A 25,115-nucleotide genomic window follows, 5' to 3' on the forward strand; every position below is an offset into this window, starting at 1 on the left:
TTTCATCATAGCAAAATTAAAGTAGCAAGCTTACACTTGATAACTTGCCATTGTAGCAGCAGTAACCGATCTAACAAGTGCGCCAGACATTTGTTGTCTTATATAGGCGTTGCCGTCTGCAGTGCCGTATTGTAGCTGTTTACATGTCTCTGTATTTCAATACTCATGCCTACAACAGTTTCTTTGGCGCTTCAGTCTAAATCCAATAGCCGAGTGATTTCGTTGCAAAAAATTGAAGGAAGATCAAACTGAAAACTTGTTCAAGTGAATAGAGTAGGATTGGAAAATATTCTGCAGCGGGCTTTCGGAACGAGCATTGTGTTTTTGAGTTGCCTGAAGCAGAAGCGTGTTGTGAGTGCGCGTCCCGCGCTGTGTCTGCAGTACCCGGCGCCGGGCCTGTCGCGCACGCCGGACTGCGAGCTGGCGACGCCGCTGGCCGAGGCCGGCCCCGGCGTGGCTGGCCCCTCTTCAGCAGGGGGCGGCGGCGGCGGCGGCTCTCGCGCCCCCGGCTCCCTGCCGCCCGGCTGCGCCCTCAGCCACGGCGCGCGCGCCCTGCTCATCCGTCTGCTGGAGCCGGAGCCGCGCGCACGCCTGCGCTCGCTGCTCGCCCTCCAGCAGCAGCCCTTCTTCAAGGACTTCTCTTTCGTCGACGCCAGGTCCAAGAAGGTACACCGAGCACCGCCTCACTCTGTTTACTGGCAATGAAATTTATTATTTTCTTAACATTGACACAATCAAGTACGCACCAGCTTAACGTAAGTAGGACAAAGGAACGTATTTTCGTGACACATGTAATTTTGCTAACTCTCTTCGATCACACCTGTTGGAGCTGCAACGTAACCCCTATCACAAAATTACGTGAGACTTTTCATAAATAATGCACACTATTTTTCTTACTTCCACTTTTTTGTCAATAACTCTTTACAGTCCTTCAGGATAGTCTCACTGCTTCTCTATGACTGAATCCCAACGTCTCGGAAGTTCTACACTATTGGCCGTTAAAATTGGTACACCACGAAGATCACGTGCTACAGACACGAAATTTAACCGACAGCAAGAAGATGCTGTGATATGCAAATGATTAGCTTTTCAGAGCATTCACACAAGGTTGGCGCCGGTGCCGACACCTACAACATGCTGACATGACGAAAGTTTCCAAGCTGTTTCTCATACACAAACAGCAGTTGACCGGCGTTACCTGGTGAAACGTTGTTGTGATGCCTCGTGTAAGGAGGAGAAATGCGTACCATCTCGTTTCCGACTGCGATAAAGGTCGGATTGTAGCCTATTGCGATTGCTGCTCGTGTTGGTCGGGATCCAGTGACTGTTTGCAGAATATGGAATCGGTGGCTTCAGGAGGGTAGTACGGAACGCCGTGCTATATCCCAACGGCCTCGTATCACTAACAGTCCAGATGACAGGCATCTTATCCGCATGGCTGTAACGGATCGTGCAGCCACGTCTCGATCCCTGAGTCAACAGATGGGGACGTTTGCAAGACAACAACCATCTGCACGAACAGTTCGACGACGTTTGCAGCAGCATGGACTATCAGCTCGGAGATCATGGCTGCGGTTACCCTTGACGCTGCATCACAGACAGGAGCGCCTGCGATGGTGTACTCAACTACGAACCTGGGTGCACGAATGGCAAAAAGTAATTTTTCTGGATGAATCCAGGTTCTGTTTACAGCATCATGATGGTCGCACCCGTGTTTGGCGACATCGCGGTGAACGCACATTGGAAGCGTGTATTCGTCATCGCCATACTGGCGTATCACCCGGCGTGATGGTATGGGGTGCCATTGGTTACACGTCTCGGTCACCTCTTGTTCACATTGACGGCACTTTGAACAGTGGACGTTACATTTCAGATGTGTTACGACCCGTGGCTCTACCCTTCATTCAATCCCTGCGAAACCCTACATTTCAGCAGGATAATGCACGACCGCATGTTGCAGGTCCTGTACGGGCCTTTCTGGGTACAGAAAATGTTCGACTGCTGCCCTGGCCAGCACATTCTCCAGATCTCTCACCAATTGAAAACGTCTGGTCAATGGTGGGCGAGCAACTGGCTCGTCACAATACGTCAGTCACTAGTCTTGATGAACTGTGGTATCCTGTTGAAGTTGCATGGGCAGCTGTACCTCTACACGCCATCCAAGTTCTGGTTGACTCAATGCCCAGGCGTATCAAGGCCGTTATTACGGCCACAGGTGGTTGTTCTGGGTACTGATTTCTCAGGATCTATGTACCCAAATTCCGTGAAAATGTAACCACATGTCAGTTCTTGTATAATATATTTGTCCAATGAATACCCGTTTATCGTCTGCATTTTGTCCTTTTGTAGCAATTTTAATGGCCAGTAGTGTATTTTCTTAACATTGTCACAATCAAGTACGAACCAGCTTAACCTAAGTAAGACAAACGAACTTATTTTCGTGGCACATGTGATTTCGTAATATTTTTTTGCTAACTCACTGCGACCACACCTGTTGGAGCGGCAACGTAACCCCTATCACAAAATTACTAGGGACATTTCATAAATAATGCACACTATTCTTTTTACTCCCACTTTTTTTGTCAATAACTCTTTAGAGTCCTTCAGTAGAGTCTCACTGCTTCTCTGTGACTGAATCTGAACGTCTCGGAAGCTCTGTTATTCAATCCAAGACACCATTTGTCCGCATGTGTCTAATGGCTCTCGTAACGGTCGTAGAAAGCTCTTCCACTGAAATATAACGACGCAAACTCGTAGTTTTTTCCCACTTCGGGAACAATTCGACGTCTGGTGGACTGATGTCTGGGCTGTAGCGAGGATGTGGCAACACTTCCCACCCGTATGCGCTCAGTTTTTGGGCTACTACTTCCCGATATGCGGGCGAGAATTGTCGTGGGGAGTGAGTGGCCCAGCCTCGAGCGACTGAGGTCGGGTTTTGCGCATTTTTCTGCGCAGATCTCACATGAAGTTACGATAATACACTGCTGTGACACTTGTTCCACACGGGACTCTGTCATGATTTTATTTATTTATTTACGCGTCATGTTCCATAGGACCAAATTGAAGGACTACTACTTTCCGATATGCGGGCCAGAATTGTCGTGGGGAATGAGTAGCCCAGCCTCGAGCGACTGAGGTCGGGTTTTGCGCATTTTTCTGCGCAGATCTCACATGAAGTTACGATAATACACTGCTGTGACACTTGTTCCACACGGGACTCTGTCATGATTTTATTTATTTATTTACGCGTCATGTTCCATAGGACCAAATTGAAGGACTACTACTTTCCGATATGCGGGCCAGAATTGTCGTGGGGAATGAGTAGCCCAGCCTCGAGCGACTGAGGTCGGGTTTTGCGCATTTTTCTGCGCAGATATCACATGAAGTTACGATAATACACTGCTGTGACACTTGTTCCACACGGGACTCTGTCATGATTTTATTTATTTATTTACGCGTCATGTTCCGTAGGACCAAATTGAAGAGCATCTCCAAGGTCATGGGACGTGTCAGTACATGAAATTACTACATAAAAGTAATAACAGATAAAAATAAATTTTCATGAACCGAAAAAAGTCAGTCCATAAATTTAAGTAAACGCAGTCAACAATGCAACGAGAATCAGCTTAATTTTTCAAGGAGCTTCTCGACAGAAAAGAAGGAGTGACCCATGGGGAAACTCTTCAGTTTCGATTTGAAAGTGCGTGGGTTAATGCTATATTTTTGAATTCGAGTGGTAGCTTAATGAAAATGGATGCAGCAGTATACTGCACACCTTTCTGTACAAGAGTTAAGGAAGTCCGATCCAAATGCAGATTTGATTTCTGCAGAGTATTAACTGAGTGAAAGTTGCTTATTCTTGGGAATAAGCTAATACTTTTAACAAGAAACGACAGTAAAGAATATATATATTGAGAGGCCAATGTGAAAATACCCAGACTCGTGAAAGGAGTCGACAAGAGGTTCGTGAACTTACACAACTTATTGTTCGAACTGGGCGTTTCTGAGGAAAAATTATCCTTTTAGAATGGGAAGAGTTACCCCAAAATATGATACCATACGACATAAGCGAATGAAAATGAGCAAAGTAGAATAATTTGTCTGTCGAACGATCACTTACTTCAGATACATTTCGAATAGTAAAAATGGCAGTATTAACTCTTTCAACAAGATCCTAAACGTGGGCTTTCCTCGACTGTTTACTATCCATCTGAACACCTAGAAATTTGAACTGTTTAGTTTCACTAATCATACGCGTATTCTGTGAAATTAAAATGTCAGGTTTTGTTGAATTATGTGTTAGGAACTGTAGAAAGTGAGTCTTGCTGTGATTTAGCGTTAGTTTATTTTCTACAAGCCATGAACGTATTTAATGAATTGCACCACTGTTTGAAATCGATCCAGTGTTGCACGCAACACCCATTACTACCAAGCTACTGTCATCAGCAAACAGGAATGTTTTAGAGTTACCCGTAATACTAGAGGGCATATCATTTATATAAATAAGGAACAGGAGTGGCCCCAACACTGATCCCTGGGGCACCGCCCCCCCCCCCCCCCCCACTTGTCCGTACCCCACATTACAGTCATTCTCAACATTGTAAGTAATGACCTTTTGCTGTCTGTTGCTAAAATAAGAAGTGAACCAATTGTGAGCTACTCCCCGTATTCCGTAATGGTCCAACTTCTGGAGCAATATTTTGCGATCAACACAATCAAACGCCTTAGTTAAATCAAAAAATATGCCTGGCGTTCGAAACCTTTTGTTTAACCCATCCAGTACCTCACAGTGAAAATAGAATATAGCATATTCAGTCGTTAAACGACTTCTAAAGCCGAACTGTACATTTGATAGCAAATCGTGTGATATAAAATGATCTATTACCCTGACATACACAGCCTTTTCAATAACTTTAGCAAACACTAGTGGCATAGAAATAGGTCTAAAATTGTCTACATTATCCCTTTCTCCCTTTTTATAAAGCAGCTTTACTACTGAGTATTTTAATCGTTCAGGAAACTGATCATTGCTAAAGGAAAAATTACAAATATGGCTAAATACAGGGCTAACATGTGCAGCACAGTACTTTAATATTCTGCTAGGCGCTCCATCATAGCCATGAGAGCCCTTAGTCTTCAGTGAATTAATTATTGACCCAATCTCCACCTTGTCTGGATCACAGAGGAGTATTTCAGACATCAATCTCGGAAAGTCATTTGCCAAGAAAAGTATATGATTCCTTGTAGAAACTAAATTTTTATTTACTTCACTAGCAATGCTCAGAAAATGATCGTTAAATACTGTACATGTATCTGATTTATCAGTAACAGAAATATTTTTACTAAGAACTGACTTTATATCGTTGATCTTGTGCTGCTGACCAGACACTTCCTTCACAACTGACCATATGGTTTTAATTTTATCCTATGAATTATCTATTCTATTTGCATACCACATGCTCTTTGCCTTCCTAATAACATTTTAAGCACCTTAAAATACTTTTTGTAATGAGCTACTGTGGCTTGATTGTGACTACTTCTAACATTTTGCTATAACTCCCGCTTCGTTCTACATGATATCCTTACCCCACTAGTCAGCCACTCAGGCTGCCTATTACTGCTACTACACCGTTTAAAATGTTGTAATGAGAATCAACTCTCAAAGAGCGTGAGAAATGTGTTAAGGAAAGCATTACATTTATCATCTATGCAATCGGCACTATAAACATCCTGCTACTCTGGTTCCTTGACAAGGTTTAAAAAACTCTCTATTGCTGTTCGATTAACTTTCCTACATAGCTGGTAATTAAATGTGACATTTGTTTGAGTACATAACCCTTTTAGTGTTAAAATTTGTGCATCATGGTCTGAAAGGCCATTCGCACTTTTACTAGCAGAATGCCCATCTAGTAATGAAGAATGAATAAACATATTGTCTATGACTGTGCTACTGTTCCCCTGCACCCTAGTTGGAAAAACACCGTCTGCATCAGATCATATGAATTTAGGAGATCTACCAACATCCTTTTTCTTACATTATCATATACAAAATTTATTCTGAAGTCACCACATGCAACTAATTTCTGGTACTTCCTACAAAGTGAATCAAGAACCCTCTCTAGCTTGAGCAGAAATGCTTTGAAGTCAGAATTAGGGGGCCTATAAACAACAACAGTCAGCAGTTCAGTTTCGCTAAATTCAATTGCCCCTGCACAACAATCAAATATCTGTTCAGCGGAGTGCCGTGATACGTCTATGGACTCAAATGGAATACTGTTTTTACATACATTGCCACTTCCCCAATCCGCTAGGATCCCCTTGAAAAACAGCCAGCTAATCTGTGTCTTGGTCAAGGAAGCCTCTGAATTGTCAAATTATTTAAGTGGTGCTCCAATATACCAATAATTTGAGTGTCAACATCTACAAGCAGTTCATTAATTTTGTGTCTAATACCTCTTATATTTTCACGAAATATGCTAATTCCTTCTCTACTTGGAAACTTAACGTCCTCTGAAGGTGAGTCCCTAGTTAGAGGGACTTCCCTTAAGCAGGTATACCTATCAGCTGACTTCAATCCAAAAAGGTGCAGCTCTAACACCAACTACTACAGGAATTTTTCCGTGAGTGATCCCACCAGCACCCACTACACTGTCACCTGTAAGCTTTGCCAGCCACCCCTTCCCACACCTCTTGAGGTGCAAGTCATGTCTTGTGAAACCCGATCTGCTGATAGACTCAATTGGCACCACTGAAATGTGACCCATGCCCTCTGCCATCAGCGCCCTCTCCAGCCCCACGTTAACGCGTCTAACAGCCACATTAAGATGAGGCCGATCATGACGCTGAAACAGTTGCACGAAAATCACATTAGTGCCACCAGTTTGAGTAGCTATCTTTACCAGGTTACCACCTACATCATATTCCCCGTCCCTGTCAAGACTCTTCCCTGCCGCACCCACTATCACTACCTGATCCTCCTTCGTAAAATTCCTACATAACTCCCCTACGCTGTCAGTCAACTGAGCCAACCCTGCACTAAGCTCCACAATGCTGGCGACCTGGTACTCACTCCCCAACACTTCCTGCAAGTGCTGGCCCACACCTCTACCCTGAGAACTACCTAGCAGCAGAACCTTCTTCTTTCTGTTAGACTTTGCAACTGACCCAGATCTCCTACTGCTACAAGAGGCTCCTCTCCACTCAACTCGGACAGTTGATCAATTTTATTGCATCTACGCAAAGTACAACTGAATACCTCCTCCTTCTAGCTGCCTTCTTGCCATCTGGCGGTTCCCATTCCCCATCACCCTTCATCCTCCTCGACCTATCTAGTTCCTCCTTTGCGCGTTGTAACTACACCTGAAGTGCACAGATCTTACGCTCCTGCTCCTCTATCAACTTATTTCTACCACAGCTTCTACATTTCCAGTAGAGGATCTCGCTAGAATTCCCACTGGCTTCCCCACTGCATTCCCCCCAGTGAAACTACTTTGAACAAATCCCACACCGTAACTCACTGCTCAGAAAGCTACGACAGATCCACAATTCTCACTCATGGTAAAATTTTGCAGTTACTGAAAAAAACTCTACGTCTACGTTACCTAAGTTCAGTTATACCAGTAGAACTATTTATAGAACTAACAATAGCGGACTCGAAGTTCTCTGTCTACTAAGGAAGCAACTACTTGTATTAATACTACTACACCACAGGTAATACCATTTCCAACAAAACTTCACAAAATTACTAGCTAAAACCAAAAATTCAAGCGGCCGCTGGAGAACTCATTGAAGTTAAAACACTAAATGAAAATTTGACTGAAATATTTCACTAGAAACAATAAGAAACGTCAGCTGAAAACTGAAGCACGAAATTTTCTAAACGATTGCAACACACAGAAAGCTCTAAAAACACAGCGAGCGAACGTTTCCAAAAGTTTATTGAATCGTTATTTCGCCACAAACAGCACGAAATACCGCTGAAAACTATAAAATGTAATAACTGTATAACAGTGCACAAATAACTTCGTCAGTACTTAGCTTTATAACCGCTACAGCTGCAACTGCACGCCGCAAATTGTAATTCCTTGGTGATCATAAGCAGAAATCCTAATTTGCTTGAGCTTTGTTTAACCACAGCGAAATTTTTTTGGACATGGAGAACCTGAAACTTTCTACTGTGGACTGTGATTTCAACTCCGGTTCAAAGTTTCTAACCCACGTGTCATCGGTAGCGACAATTTGACACAAGAATCCTCGACCTTCAGTGTCGAATCGCTGTTTGAGCAGGGTTGCTTGTTTTCGGCAGTCAAACAGTGTGGGACCCATCTCGCAGAAATGTTTCTCTTCTTTAGATCATTTGTCAGAATATTGATGTTGGGGGGATTCCCGTGGCTTCAGAGAGTTTCTCACAAGTCGCACTGCGATCTCCTTCAAGAGCATCTGGCACAAGTTTCACACATCGTTCAGCTGTTGACGTTTTTGGCCTTCTGGGTCTTGATTATGGTCTATGCTCGTACGACCACCACGAAAACGATTAACTCAAAGTGAAACTATAATTCATCATAATAAAATGAAACTATAATTCCTCACAAACTTCCCTTAACGGGAGGGGGAGGAGGAGAGTAGGGTTAACGTCCCGTCGACAACTAGGTCATTAGAGACGGAGCACAAGCTCGGTTAATGGAAGGATGGGGAAGGAAATCGGCCGTGCCCTTTCAAAGGAACCATACCGGCATTTGCCTGAACCGATTTGGGGAAACCACAGACGACCTAAATCACGATGACTGGACGCGGGTTTCAACCGTCGTCCTCGCGAAGCCGAGTACAGTGTGCTTATCACTGCGCCACCTCGCTCGGTTTCATTTAACGCCCTGTGGATATCTGTCGCGGTTTTGCCAAGTAAAATTTTGGTCTTGATGTACGACCTCTGGTCTTCAACAGTCACAGTATCCGAGAACCTGCGGAGTCCGTGTCTAACTCTCGCCAAATTTATATTAGAGCGCACAGCGAAGAATCGAGAACACGTGCTTCTTCCTCAAGTTTCGAACTACATCTGACGTATTTTTATTGTTGCTGCATCAAACAGTCCGCACTAAAGCCAGCCTGTGCATTATTTATGAAATGTCCTTCGTTCCTACCAATATCTGGGCTACTTAATCATCATTTAAATTCCACTCGTTCTTTTGTTTATTTATTTATTTGTAACATGTTCCAATGCAATATTTGAAATACTACATCTATGTATGTTGTGTGTGTTTGTGTTGGATAATGATGATGATGAAGATGACTATGACAAAGACAAGAGAAGGGAGAGGGTGAACCCCAGTGCCAGCACATAGCCCGCTTCTCGCAAATTGCACCAAGGGTGCCACCAACATTAACATCCCCATCCAATGGATGGATCACCATCAACAGTGTCACATATCGTCACTTCATAAGCTGCGGTATTTAAACAGGACACTGGCACAGAGTCTGATGATCAGAACTTTATACACCATCTCTCCTCCCTTTGCAGGCCAAATACTTACAGTGAAAATATTTCCCACCACCAGGATTCGAACCGTTCACTTGTAACATAGAAATTATTACATCTCTATTTGTGGTTGATCCTGCTGACATGACGCGTACACTTGACTGCAAAAAAAGTTAGCCACTGCTGAATTCAACCAACGCAGCACAGCTGTGTCGCTGGTCCTCTAAGTGCCGAAACCCTGTGGAGTACAATCTACATGGATACTTTACACAGAATCTCTGCAAATCATATTAAGTATAGAATCATTTGACTATAGACAATGGTTAGCACAAAAGACCACTAGAGAATACCGCTCGCTATGGCAGTCAGTCCAGATGTGAACTAATACTGTGATACAACAAATATTAGAAAACATGCTATTACAGATGAGACAGCCCTTAACGTTTGTAAATTAAACATCTTTAGAATAAGTGACACTTCAGAAGTCTTATCATATTCATTAAATGACATGATGAGATGCTGCTAGTGATCCGAATTTGAACCAAACAAAGCTTGCGTGTCTGTTCGAGACTTGACTAGGCACGTTACTGTTGTTGTGCTCTTCAGTCCAGACACTGGTTTGATGCAGCTCTCCATGCTACTTATCCTGTGCAAGCTTCTTCGTCTCCCAGTACCTACTGCAACCTACATCCTTCTGAATCTCTATAGTGTAGTCATTTCTTGGTCTCACTCTACGATTTTTACCCTCCACGCTGCCCTCCAATGCCAAATTGGGGATCCCTTGATGCCTCAGAATATGCCCTACCAACCGATCCCTTCTTTTAGTCAAGTTGTGCCACAAATTTCTCTTCTCTCCAATTCTATTCAATACCTCCTCATTAGTTATCTGATCTACCCATGTAATCTTCAACATTCTTCTGTAGCGCCACATTTCGAAAGCTTCTATTTTCTTCTTGTCTAAACTATTTATCGTCCATGTTTCACTTCCATACATGGCTACACTCCATACAAATAGTTTCAGAAACGACTTCCTGACACTTAAATCTATACTCGATGTTAACATATTCCTCTTCTTCAGAAACGCTTCCTTGCCATTGTCAGTCTACATTTTATATCCTCTCTACTTCGACCATCATCAATTATTTTTCTCCCTAAATAGGAAACCTCATTTACTACTTTAACCGTCTGATTTCCTAATCTAATTCCCGCAGCATCACCCGACTTAACTCGACTACATTCCAATACCCTCCTTTTGCTTTTGTTGATGTTCATCTTATATCCTCCTTTCAAGACACTGTCCATTCCTTTCAATTGCTCTTCCAGTTCCTTTACTGACTCTGACAGAATTACAATGTCATCGGCGAACCTCAAAGTCTTTATTTCTTCTCCATGGATTTTAATTCCTACTCCGAATTTTTCTTTTGTTTCCTTTACTGCTTGCTCAATATACGGATTGAATAACATCGGGGATAGGCTACAACCCTGTCTCACTCCCTTCTCAACCACTGCTTCTCTTTCATGCCCCTCGACTCTTATAACTGCCATCTGGTTTCTGTACCCCTGCCACCTTCACAATTTGAAAGAGAGTATTCAGCATAGTCAAAAGCTTTCTCTAAGTCTACAATTGCTAGGAACGTAGGTTTGCCTTTCGTTAATCTTTTTTGTAAGATAAGTCGTAGGGTCAGTATTGCCTCACGTGTTCCAACATTTCTACGGAATCCAAACTGATCTGCTCAGAGGTTGGCTTCTACCAGTTTTTCCGTTCGTTTGTATAAATTTGTGTTAGTATTTTGCAGCCGTGGTTTATTAAACTGATAGTTCGGTAATTTTCACATCTGTCAACACCTGCTTTCTTTGGGATTGGAATTATTATATTCTTCTTGAAGTCTGAGGGTATTTCGCCTGTCTCATACATCTTGCTCAATAGATGGTAGAGTTTTGTTAGGTCTGGCTCTCCCAAGGCTGTCAGTAGTTCTAATGGAACGTTGTCTACTCCCGGGTCTTGTTTCGACTTAGGTCTTTCAGTGCTCTGTCAAACTCTTCACGCAGTATCGTATCTCCCACTTCATCATCATCTATAATATTGTCCTAAAGAACATCGCCCTTGTATAGACCCTCTATATACTCCTTCCATCTTTCTGCTTTCACTTCTTTGCTTAGAACTGGGTTTCCATCTGAGCTCTTCATACTCATGGAAGTGGTTCTCTTCTCTCCAAAAATCTCTTTAATTTTCCTGTGGGCAATATCTATCTTACCCCTAGTGAGAAAAGCCACTACATCCTTACATTTGTCCTCTAGCCATCCCTGCTTAGCCATTTTGCACTTCCTGTCGCTCTCATTTTTGAGACGTTTGTATTCCTTTTTGCCTGCTTCATTTACTGCATTTTTATATTATCTCCTTTCATCAATTAAATTCAGTATTTCTTCTGTTACCCAAGGATTTCTATTAGCTCTCGTCTTTTTACCTACTTGATCCTCTGCTGCCTTCACTATCTCATCTCTCAAAGCTACCCATTCTTCTTCTACTGTATTTCTTTCCCCCATTCTTGTCAATCGTTCCCTAATGCTCTCCCTGAAGCTCTCTACAATCTCTGGGTCTTTCAGTTTATCCAGGTCCCATCTCCTCAAATTCCCACCTTTTTGCAATTTCTTCAGTTTTAATCTACAGTTCATAACCAATAGATTGTGGTCAGAGTCCACATCTGCCCCTGAAAATGTCTTACAATTTAAAACCTGGTACCTGAATCTCTGTCTTACGATTATATAATCTATCTGAGACCTTCCAGTATCTCCAGGCTTCTTCCATGTATACAACCTTCTTTTATGATTCTTGAATCAAGTGTTAGCTATGATCAAGAGATGCTCTGTGCAAAATTCTACCAGGCGGCTTCCCCTTTAATTTCTTGCTCCCATTCTATATTCACCTACTACGTTTCCTTCTCTTCCTTCTCCTACTATCGAGTTCCAGTCACCCATGACTATTGAATTTTCGTCTCCCTTCACTATCTGAATAATTTCTTTTATTTCATCATACATTTCACCAATTTCTTCGTCATCTGTGGAGCTACTTGGTATATAAACTTGTACTACTGTGGTAGGCGTGGGCTTCGTATCTATCTTGGCCACAATAATGCGTTCACTATGCTGTTTGTAGTAGCTTACCCGCACTCGTAATTTTTATTCATTGTTAAAACCTACTCCTGCATTACCCCTATTTGATTTTGTATTTATAACTCGGTATTCACCTGACCAGAAGTCTTGTTCCTCTTGCCGCCGAACTCCACTAATTCCCACTATATCTATCTTTTACCTATCCATTTCCCTTTTTAAATTTTCTAACCTACCTGTCCGATTAAGGGATCTGACATTCCACGCTCCGATCCGTAGAACGCCAGTTTTCTTTCTCCTGATAACAACGACCTCCTGACTAGTCCCCGCCCGGAGATCAGAATGGGGGATTATTTTACCTCCGGAATATTTTACCCAAGAGGACGCCATCTTCATTTAATCATACAGTAAAGCTGCATGCCCTCGGGAATAATTACGGCTGTAGTTTCCCCTTGCTTTCAGCCGTTCGCAGTACCACAACAGCAAGGCTGTTTTGGTTAGTGTTACAGGGCCAGATCAGTCAATCATACACACTGTTGAACATGACGGAAGGTGAACTACTCGCTGTTGAGAGGAATGTCGTTACACGTATTGTTGCCCCTGCAACTGCTGAATCGGCTGCTGCCCCTCTTCAGGAACGACACGTTTGTCTGGCCTCTCAACAGATATCCCTTCGTTCTCCGTTGTGGTTGCACCTACGATACGGCTATCTGTATCGCTGAGGGACGCAAGCCCACCCACCAACGGCAAGGTCCATGGTTCATGGTGGGGGGGGGGGGGGGACATAAAGAGACGTAAAACATGGAAGTGTTCAGCAGTATCAGTTTACAAGACCGCTTGTTTGAACCTGGTAATAAATAACGATACGTTTAGCACCGCAGTGGGAACCCCATGAAGCTTATATTACACCTGAGCGGTAACCACGAAATATACAGGGTGCTACAAAAAGGTACGGCCCAACTTTCAGGAAACATTCCTCACACACAAAGAAAGAAAATATGTTATGTGGACATGTGTCCGGAAACGCTTACTTTCCATGTTAGAGCTCATTTTATTACTTCTCTTCAAATCACATTAACCATGGAATGGAAACACACAGCAACAGAACGTACCACCGTGACTTCAAACACTTTGTTACACGAAATGTTCAAAATGTCCTCCGTTAGCGAGGATACACGCATCCACCCTCCGTCGCATGGAATCCCTGATGCGCTGATGCAGCCCTGGAGAATGGCGAATTGTATCACAGCCGTCCACAATACGAGCACGAAGAGTCTCGACATTTGGTACCAGGGTTGCGTAAACAGGAGCTTTCAAATGCCCCCATAAATGAAAGTCAAGATGGTTGAGGTCAGGAGAGCGTGGAGGCCATGGAATTGGTCCGCCTCTACCAATTCATCAGTCACCGAATCTGTTGTTGAGAAGCGTACGAACACTTCGACCGAAATGTGCAGGAGCTCCATCGTGCATGAACCACATGTTGTGTCGTACTTGTAAAGGCACATGTTCTAGCAGCACAGGTAGAGTATCCCGTATGAAATCATGATAATGTGCTCCATTGAGCGTAGGTGGAAGAACATGGGGCCCAATCAAGACATCACCAACAATGCCTGCCCAAACGTTCACAGAAAATCTGTGTTGATGACGTGATTGCACAATTGCGTGCGGATTCTCGTCAGCCCACACATGTTGATTGTGAAAATTTACAAATTGATCACATTGGAATGAAGCCTCATCCGTAAAGAGAACATTTGCAATGAAATGAGGATTGACACATTTTTGGATGAACCATTCGCAGAAGTGTACCCGTGGAGGCCAATCAGCTGCTGATAGTGCCTGCACACGCTGTACATGGTACGGAAACAACTGGTTCTCCCGTAGCACTCTCCATACAGTGACGTGGTCAACGTTACCTTGTACAGCAGCAACTTCTCTCACGCTGACATTAGGGTTATCGTCAACTGCACGAATAATTGCCTCGTCCATTGCAGGTGTCCTCGTCGTTCTAGGTCTTCTCCAGTCGCGAGTCATAGGCTGGAATGTTCCGTGCTCCCTAAGACGCCGATCAATTGCTTCGAACGTCTTCCTGTCGGGACACCTTCGTTCTGGAAATCTGTCTCGATACAAACGTGCCGCGCCACGGCTATTGCCCCGTGCTAATCCATACATCAAACGGGCATCTGCCAACTCCGCATTTGTAAACATTGCACTGACTGCAAAACCACGTTCGTGATGAACACTAACCTGCTGATGCTACGTACTGATGTGCTTGATGCTAGTACTGTAGAGCAATGAGTCGCATGTCAACACAAGCGGTGGTGGTGGTGGTTAGTGTTTAACGTCCCATCGACAACGAGGTCATTAGAGACGGAGCGCAAGCTCGGTTTAGGGAAGGATTGGGAAGGAAATCGGCCGTGCCCTTTCAAAGGAACCATCCCGGTATTTGCCTGAAACGATTTAGGGAAATCACGGAAAACCTAAATCAGGATGGCCGGAGACGGGATTGAACCGTCGTCCTCCCGAATGCGAGTCCAGTGTGCTAACCACTGCGCCACCTCGCTCGGTTCAACACAAACACCGAAGTCAACAGTACCTTCCTTTAATTGGGCCAACTGGCGGTGAATCGAGGAAGTACAGTACATACTGACGAAACTAAAATGAGCTCTAACATGGAAATTAAGCGTTTCCGGACACATGGCCACATAACATCTTTTCTTTAGTTGTGTGTGAGGAATGTTTCCTGAAAGTTTGGCCGTACCTTTTTTTAACACCCTGTATGTAATAAAGTGTAACGCAAAAGTGTGAAACGCCATGAAGTAAAGTTGTGCTAATGGACGGGGAGTAGAACCCAGTACCTATATGAGGCACAATCAGATGTCAGATTTTAAAAATGTTCACCAATAGCGTGATATTGGAACCTGAGAAGACGATACAAATTATTATTCCCTGACTTGTATTCGAACCCGGCAGTTTTCACTACTGTCTTATAGCTACAAATAGATGTGTGTTGTGGTCTTCAGTCCTGAGACTGGTTTGATGCAGCTCTCCATGCTACTCTATCCTGTGCAAGCTTCTTCATCTCCCAGTACCTACTGCAACCTACATCCTTCTGAATCTGCTTAGTGTATTCATCTCTTGGTCTGTGTCTATCTTGGCCACAATAATGCGTTCACTATGCTGTTTGTAGTAGCTAACCCTCACTCCTATTTCTTATTCATTATTAAACCTACTCCTGCATTACCTCTATTTGATTTTGTATTTATAACCCTGTAATCACCTGACCAAAAGTCTTGTTCCTCCTGCCATCGAACTTCACTAATTCCCACTATATCTAACTTTAACCTATCCATTTCCCTTTTTAAATTTTCTAACCTACCTGCCCGATTAAGGGGTCTGACATTCCACGCTCCGATCCGTAGAACGCCAGTTTTCTCTCTCCTGATAACGACGTCCTCTTGAGTAGTCCCCGCCCGGAGACAAATATATATGAAATAGTTATTGCTCCTTCACATTAGCGAGATGTGCACATGTTCGGCTAGAGGAAACGCGACGAATAGTTCTGTGGCGCATGGGACTCCAACCCCACACATATCATCATTGTTGACACCACGCGAAGAGGTGTCAACTATCAAATTCCCTCTCACTGGTAGTTAATAACGTGCCGTATGTAGACACCTGGATTCATCGTGACGAAACAACAAAATTGTGGGACAGTATCATCTCGTAAGGTTCAAATCCAGAGAAACATTGGAATCGTAGCTCGAATTCCAGTCCAGTGCCAATAATTTCAAAATCTCATTGTCACTTAAAATAAGAAAGAAAAATCGTATGACATTATATGAGGATTGGTTCGTGAACTAAAGTACCACTACTAGTGTAAGAAGGCTTACTAGGGACAGAGTTTCTGCAAATAGCGACTTCTGCCTCTGACAGCCAAAACTAATCCAAGTTTATTCGAGTCAGTAGCGAATGGACATCTTTAATGTTAATTTGGAACCCCAGCACAGTCCTGTGGCTGTTCGGAACTGATAACCCCGGAACTGATAACCCCGCGGGAATTGAACCCACACCTTAGCCGTTTCAAGGTAGCTTTATTCTAACGTTTTGCACTTTGAAGCTATATTTTCGACATCATTTTGTAATTCGCTTTGCTCTTCTGAGATTTTACTGTACACCAGCATCACCTTCCACAAATCTAAGAGAAATGTTCTGATTGTCCGCTAAATAGTCTAAATGTAATGTGAAGAGGGCCATGCGAGAGGCGTTCAATGAATTCGAAAGTAAAGTTCTATGTACTGACTTGACAGAAAATTCTAAGAAATTTTGGTCTTATGTCAAAGCGTTAGGTGGATCAAAATAAAATGTCCAGACACTCTGTGACCAAAATGGTACTGAAAAAGAGGATGACAGACTAAAGGCCGAAATACTAAATGTCTTTTTCCAAAGCTGTTTCACAGAGGAAGACTGCACTGCAGTTCCTTCTCTAGATTGTCGCACAGCTGTCAAAATTGTAGATATCGAAATAGACGACAGAGGGATAGAGAAACAATTAAAATCGCTCAAAAGAGGAAAGGCCGCTGGACCTGATGGGATACCAGTTCGATTTTACACAGAGTACGCGAAGGAACTTGCCCCCCTTCTTGCAGCGGTGTACCGTAGGTCTCTAGAAGAACGTAGCGTTCCAAAGGATTGGAAAAGGGCACAGATCATCCCCGTTTTCAAGAAGGGACGTCGAACAGATGTGCAGAACTATAGACCTATATCTCTAACGTCTATCAGTTCTAGTATTTTGGAACACGTATTATGTTCGAGTATAATTCCTTTTCTGGAAACTAGAAATCTACTCTGTAGGAATCAGCATGGGTTTCGAAAAAGACTATCATGTGAAACCCAGCTCGCACTATTCGTCCACGAGACTCAGAGGCCCATAGACACAGGTTCCCAGGTAGATGCCGTGTTTCTTTACTTCCGCAAGGCGTTCGATACAGTTCCCCATAGTCGTTTAATGGAGAAAGTAAGAGCATATGGACTATCAGACCAATTGTGTGATTGGATTGAAGAGTTCCTTGATAACAGAACGCAGCATGTCATTCTAAATGGATAGAAGTCTTTCGAAATAAGAGTGATTTCAGGTGTGCCGCAGCGGAGTGTCGTAGGACCGTTGCTATTCACAGTATACATAAATGACCTTGTGGATGACATCGGAACTTCACTGAGGGTTTATGCGGATGATGCTGTGGTATATCGAGAGGTTGTAACAATGGAAAATTGTACTGAAATGCAGGAGGACCTGCAGCGAATTGACGCATGGTGCAGGGAATGGCAATTGAATCTGAATGTAGACAAGTGTAATGTGCTGCGAATACATAGAAAGAAAGATCCCATATCATTTACCTACTATATAGCAGGTCAGCAACTGGAAGCAGTTAATTCCATAAATTATCTGGGAGTACGCATTAGGAGTGATTTAAAATAGAATGATCATATAAAGTTGATCGTCTGTAAAGCAGATGCCAGACTGAGATTCATTGGAAGAATCCTAAGGAAATACAATCCGAAAACAAAGGAAGTAGGTTACAGTACGCTTGTTCGCCCACTGCTTGAATACTCCTCAGCAGTGTGGGATCCGTACCAGATAGGGTTGATAGAAGAGATAGAGAAGATCCAACGGAGAGCAGCGCGCTTCGTTACAGGATTATTTAGTAATTGCGAAAGCGTTACGGAGATGATAGATAAACTCCAGTGGAAGACTCTGCAGGAGAGACGCTCAGTAGCTCGGTACGGGCTTTTGTTGAAGTTTCGAGAACATACCTTCATCGAGGAGTCAAGCAGTATGTTGCTCCCTCCTACGTATATCTCGCGAAGAGACCATGAGGATAAAATCAGAGAGATTAGAGCCCACACAGAGGCATATCGACAATCCTTCTTTCCACAAACAATACGAGACTGGAATAGAAAGGAGAATCGATAGAGGTACTCAGGGTACCCTCCGCCACACACCGTCAGGTGGCTTGCGGAGTATGGATGTAGATGTAGATATTATATTAGGAATAGCAGAAGGTCCATTAGTTATTGCGAACTGTGACCTTTCACACAGGAAATCACAAATCCAGGCGCACAACTGAGACGATAGTCTATAGGAAAGCAATGTGGTTTTACGCCGCAGCCGGCCGCGTTGGCCGTGCGGTTCTAGGCGCTGCAGTCCGGAACCGCTGAACTGCTACGGTCGCAGGTTCGAATCCTGCCTCGGGCATGGATGTGTGTGATGTCCTAAGGTTAGTTAGGTTTAAGTAGTTCTAAGTTCTAGGGGACTGATGACCTAAGATGTTAAGTCCCATAGTGCTCAGAGCCATTTGAACCATTTTTTTTACGCCGCCTATGAGGAATGATATTAAAAGCCTCTTTGGAACTTTATAAATACGGAATCAATTTCAGAACCACTGTACGCAGTACAGGGTGCAAATAAAGTGCCAGCGGTGTCTCACAAGAGTGGTGCTTTCCAAATCCTTGCTGGTTTGATGTCAATATTTCGGGGTGTTTCATAAGAGTGGAATAAAGTATTTGTTTACACGGCCTACTACACGTCGATATCAATGAAATGGTTCGCTAACTAAGTGGATTAGGTTTATTTTCTTTCGTATGTATTGCGGCGGTCTGTGCGACTCTACCGTTCTTCTCCCTCACCATGAATACTAGAATACTCCTCGTCAAGTCATAGGAAAAGTAATGAAGCCGCTGATGCACAAAATGCACTCTGAAATTGTTAGCCCACTCAAGAAAGACATTGCCTGTAGAACCATAATAGACCCGCAATGATGGGGCCATGACAACATGTCTGGTGACGGTGTGATATTTTTGTTACTTCCTAGAATGACAAATAATTATCTTTTAAGATTCACTTGATATATTCGAGGTGCACCAATCAAAAATTCTGAGTGACGTCCACTTTGGTGTACCATCGATTCATCAAATATACGTTTCCAGTTAGGGCAGGTTACTTTCATGCAGCAACTATAACTAGTCGCGTTGTCTACATTGTGAATTATCTGTATCAGCCATCACAGGGGCAATGAGGAGTCGATGAACGCTGCAGTTGGTCGCTTGCTCCATAAAAGTGTTGACGCACTGTGAAGAGTAGGAGACAGTAGCTCTCAGTTCCAAGCTGGTGCGAGAGTAACATTTTACCTCCTCTGTGACGAACCACAAACAGTTATATCGAATACAGAACGACATCTTCAGAAATTTTCTCATCATAAGATTTCTCGTTACGTCCAGTAACCAGCACATCTAGAGGTAAAAACTAAAACGAAACTCCGTCCGAACAAGCCTTGGAAGGCCCAACGACGCCGACCGGCCTCCGTGTCATCGTCAGCCCACAGGCGTCACTGGATGCGGGTATGGATGGGCATGCAGTCAGCACGCCGTTCTCCCGGCCGTATGTCAGTTTCCGAGACCGGAGCCGCTACTTCTCAATCAAGTAGCTCCTCAGTTTGCCTTACAAGGGCTAAGTGCACCCCGCTTACCAACAGCGCTCGGCAGACTGGATGGTTACCCATCCAAGTGCTAGCCCAGCCCCACAGCGCTTAACTCGGTGATCTGACGGGACCGGTGTTACCACTGCGGCAAGGCCGTTGGCACATCTAGATGTTGGAAACATAAAATACTGCGGAACTGATACTGAAAATACATAAATTTGTTAATGAAATCTTATCACTGATTACACTGTTAACTGTGTTTCGTTCAGCAACTACATTCACAGCCTCGTTGTCGTATTGATGTTGTAGTCCGGTAAAGCCACTTGAATATGACAAAAGACTTCACGTTTAATTAAGGTAGCCATTCACTGTATGGCATTATGATGACACACCAGTTGTATTAGTGTAGTGCGTATTAATAATGTTTCCCGCTAGGTTGTTGAACAAAATAGACACAAATATCAGAGAAATTGTCAACAATATAGTCCACCTGTTATCGAGAACTGCCTGAAGATGCAAACTTGGCGGCTGATCGACAAGGAGCGACAAAGGTAAACACTTGAGGTGCCATATTAGATGATGTGTGGTAGGTATGTTTGCCAACCAAGCTTCTAGATGCTGTCTTCTAGGTCGCATTTGTTACTCTGCAACTGCAAGGCATCTCGTTTGTTGGCAACAAGTGTCAATTACGAAGGACACTTCCCTGTGAAGCAGTTCGTATCACAAAACACCTTCTTTGTGAAACTAGATGTCTAGATGATATTTCATGGACGTATTTAGAGATAATGTTTGTTATGGCTTACCCACCATTTTCTCCTTATGAAGTTAACATACGGTACTTCAAATCGCCAACAGGTAGCACTGATTTAGATTTACGTTGGTTGGTTTGGGGAAGGAGACCAGACAGCGTGGTCATCGGTCTCATCGGATTAGGGAAGGATGGGGAAGGAAGTCGGCCGTGCCCTTTCAGAGGAACCATCCCGGCATTTGCCTGGAGCGATTTAGGGAAATCACGGAAAACCTAAATCAGGATGGCCGGACGCGGGATTGAACCGTCGTCCTTCCGAATGCGAGTCCAGTGTGCTAGCCACTGCGCCACCTCGCTCGGTTTTAGATTTACGTAGACCTCCTTAAATATATTATGGAAAATGGTAGGATCAATCCTTTGAAAGGGCACAGACGACTTTCTTCCCCATCCTTACCTGTTCAAAATTCTGCTTCGCGTCTAATCTGGTTTTCGGCCATACGTTGTACCTTAATCCTCCTCCCTTTCTTTCAGCCTCAGTATGACTACTGAAGGCAAGTGTCACACGCAAGTTGGTCGTCACACTTGCCAATTATTGGATACACTGTTATTGACCGTAGTAGTAAATCGCAGAAACGTTCTTCATCAGTGCCTGTTTGTCTTCCTGAAAGTGGTGATTTATGTCAAAACGATTGTATTTGAAACGATACAACTTGACTTTCTCGATAGTACTCACTCCATACAGTACACAGGTGTTTCGAATTGTCTCCACTGCTTTCACCCTCTTATTAAACATAAACGGAACACAATGTTTGTTTTAGACTCCATTTTCTAATGCATAAACGACGCTCCTCAAAACATCAAAAATGAGAAACGTTCAGATTGTCATGGCACGAGATATACTACAAACTTGAAGAAAATGAGACCGTAGTTAAAAACGCATATAGTAACATGCCGTATAAAAATCGCCACGGAGCATGATGAAGCAGTATTATATTATACATAACGTTACATAATGGTATACTTGCTAATTCGAGTGCAGAAAAGTCTGCTGTAGATCATAGGCTGTATGCCCAATGCGTCGCGATCACTTGGGCGCATGTCGGTCTCTATCAAGCGGATGATAGCTGAAATTGATCTTATCATTACAGACGCCCTCGAGCCCATTCACAAACGTGTTTACATAACATTTTTCTATTACTAGTTAGTTAGAAAATGAACGAAACTGTCTCTGACCTTCTGTAAGACTGATGCTCACAGTAGATGGACAGAATACGGTTTAAAGGAGAAGGAAAAATGTTGTGTTTCAAATGGTTCAAATGGCTCTGAGCACTATGGGACTCAACTGCTGAGGTCATTAGTCCCCTAGAACTTAGAACTAGTTAAACCTAACTAACCTAAGGACATCACAAACATCCATGCCCGAGGCAGGATTCGAACCTGCGACCGTAGCGGTCTTGCAGTTCCAGACTGCAGCGCCTTTAACCGCACGGCCACTTCGGCCGGCAATGTTGTGTTTGTTATCATGGCTTTGGGTTCGCACTGCATGACACTGGCCACTAGACCACGAATAGGTTATTCACAACAGCTCAAGTGGAAGTCGAAGCTTCTCGTACCATGTGCTGCGTATCTCATTATGATAAAAATACGATGCTAACACTTGTGAAATTCAGTGTTTCGTTGGACTTAGGCTAGTTTGTAATGGCTGAGGTGTGGGTTCGATTCCCACGGGGATATCAGTTTTTAACAGCCACAAACGTACCCTCTTCACCTCCAGTAACGCCAAGTAAAGACCCCAGGACTGTGCCTTGGTTCCAAATCAAGATTAAAGATATCCATTCGCTACTGACTGCAATAGATTTGGATTAGTTATGGCTGTCATTGGCGGAAGTCGCTGTTTGCAGAAACTCTGTCTGTGGTAAGCTTTCTTACACTAGTAATGTTATTTTAGTTCACGAACCAATCCTCATATAAGGTCATAGGACCTGCCTTTCTTATTTTACGTGACACTGAGATTTTGAAATTATTGGCACTGGACTGAGATTCGAGCTGCGATTCCAATATTTCTCAGGATTTGAACACTTCCAGATGATACTGCTCCACCATTTAGTTCTTCCCTCACGATAACTCCATTTGTCTGCAAACGTCACGTTGTTAACTACTAGTGAGATGGATTTTGATAGTTGACACCTCTTCGTGTAGTATCAACAACGACGATATTGTGGGGTTGGAGTCCCATGCACCACAGAACTATTCGTCGCGTTCCCTCTAGCCGAACACGTGCACATATCGCTACTGTGAAGAAACAATAACTATTTCATGTATATTTGTAGCTATAAGACAGTAGGGAAAAGTGCCGGGCTCGAATCCCTGCCAGGCGAAAATCATTTGTACCGTCGTTTCAGGTTCCAATATCACGTTATTGGTGAACATATATAAAATCTGACATTTGATTGTGCCTCATATATGTACTGGGTTCTACTCCCCGTCCATCAGCACAACTTTACTTCATGGCGTTTTACACTTGTGCGTTGCACTTTGTTGCATACCTTGCATGGTCACTTCTCAGGTGCAATATAAGCTTCATGGGGTTCCCACTGCAGTGCTAAACGTATCGTTATTTATTACCAGGTTCGAACATTCGGCCTTGTAAACTGATACTGCTGAATACTTCCATGATTTACGTCTCTTTATGCCTAGTCAAGTCTCAATCAGACACGCAAACTTTGTTTGGTTCAAATTCGGATCACTATCAACAACTCATCATGTCGTTTAATGAGTGTGATAAGACTTCTAAAGTGTCACTTATTGTAATGAAGCTTAATTTACAAATGTTATGGACTGTTTCATCTATAATAACATGTTTTCTAGTATTCTTTAAGTCGACAATTAATCCCTCTCTTTCCTGGGAAATCGCCCCAGCCCCCTCTGCCACCTCCATTTTCCTTCCCTTCCCCCATCTGGAAACTGGCGGAAAAAGGACTCAGTCTGTGCTGGGGAGGAGCGATCTCATGACAGGAAATTCATTTACGTAGCAAAGGATGTACTGTTTATTTGTAAAATTCAATTTGTAGGGGGTCGTTCTCCCTTGTTTATCATTCTCTGCTGTATTGGATGATGCAGGTCTTATAAAATACATCAAAAAGAAGTAATTAAATAGATCGCTTTTGTCCATTGTGCAAGAAATATTGTCACAAAATTGATGACAACATAACGCGTCACAATTGCTTCGCTGGGCTGCACCATGCGCCGGTGTCCCAAGACACCGCACGACACCCGCTCAGGTCCCGCGACCACTGTCAGCGACCCGGCTCATGCGGCGCGCAGACCGGAAGTCGTGCTAATCCCCAAGCAAAGCTTCACGTTGTGGCAACCCTTTGATATTGATAAGTCTAGCTCCCTCTCCCTCCCCCTCCCTCTCTCTCTCTCTCTCTCTCTCTCTCTCTCTCTTTCTCTTTCTCTCTCTCTCCCTCCCTCTCTCTCTCAACTGGCCACACGCTGTTGCGTGCCACTGCTTGTTGGGAGAATTCCGACCAACATATCCAAACCAGCAGTCCATAGTGTCTCAGAATACTGAGCTCTTTTTTTTCTAACTGTCTGGCAGCCAGGTAACCCCACAACTGCTGTCCCCTTTACCCATGGTGGTGTCCTTTGCAGTCTCAAGTGGCTACTTCTGGCTCCAGCACCTGTACAATCTGCTCCCAAACACACACCTTCCATACCAGATCAGTGGAAGCAGCTGCTCAATATGATCGCTCTGCTGTGCAGATACTGACTGAATTAGTTCCCAATACTATCGGCAGAGGTCACTTTGACAGCAACCCTCCAACCTCTCCTCACTCCAATTCCGTCCTCTCCTCCCCTTCAGTCTTCGGTTACCACCAGTGAGACAAGGAATCAGATGGCGCACCTCTTTGATGTTGATACCTGGGAAATTCCTCTCGAAACATATGCTCCCCCTCTCTCTGACTCTCTCTCTTTCTCTCTCTTGCCCCCCCCCCCTCCCCCCTCTCTCTCTGTCTCAGGTTGCTATTTCAATCCCAACGAGCTTTTATATTGTGTCATACTAACCATTCCTTTGTCCCGTACAAAGTGGTGGATACCCTTAAATCCCCAGCAGTGTATGACTCGGAAATATTCCCTCACTCTGTCAGATTAATTAATTGATTAAATCCATACCCTTTGTGTGAGGGAAGTTTTTCCTTGCATCCTATTGGTGGATACTAGAACTGGTATGTGTGCTGGGATTCAATGCCACAACTGCCTGGTTTTCAAACCCTTCTTGATTCTTTTTCCTTTGCGTCCTGTTGGCGAG

At 43.7% G+C, this 25,115-nt stretch overlaps 1 long non-coding RNA gene across 1 annotated transcript in view; it reads left to right on the plus strand.

The window, feature by feature from the left end:
- Positions 1-553: 553 nt before the first annotated feature.
- LOC126260654 (uncharacterized) overlaps positions 554-25,115 on the plus strand; it is a 62,780-nt gene continuing 38,218 nt past the window's right edge. The window contains exon 1 of the long non-coding RNA XR_007546645.1: positions 554-666. This is a non-coding gene — a long non-coding RNA (uncharacterized LOC126260654). The remainder of the gene's footprint in view (positions 667-25,115) is intronic.

The sequence above is a fragment of the Schistocerca nitens genome, chromosome 1, assembly GCF_023898315.1.
Source record: "Schistocerca nitens isolate TAMUIC-IGC-003100 chromosome 1, iqSchNite1.1, whole genome shotgun sequence".
Taxonomy (NCBI): Eukaryota; Metazoa; Arthropoda; class Insecta; order Orthoptera; family Acrididae; genus Schistocerca; species Schistocerca nitens.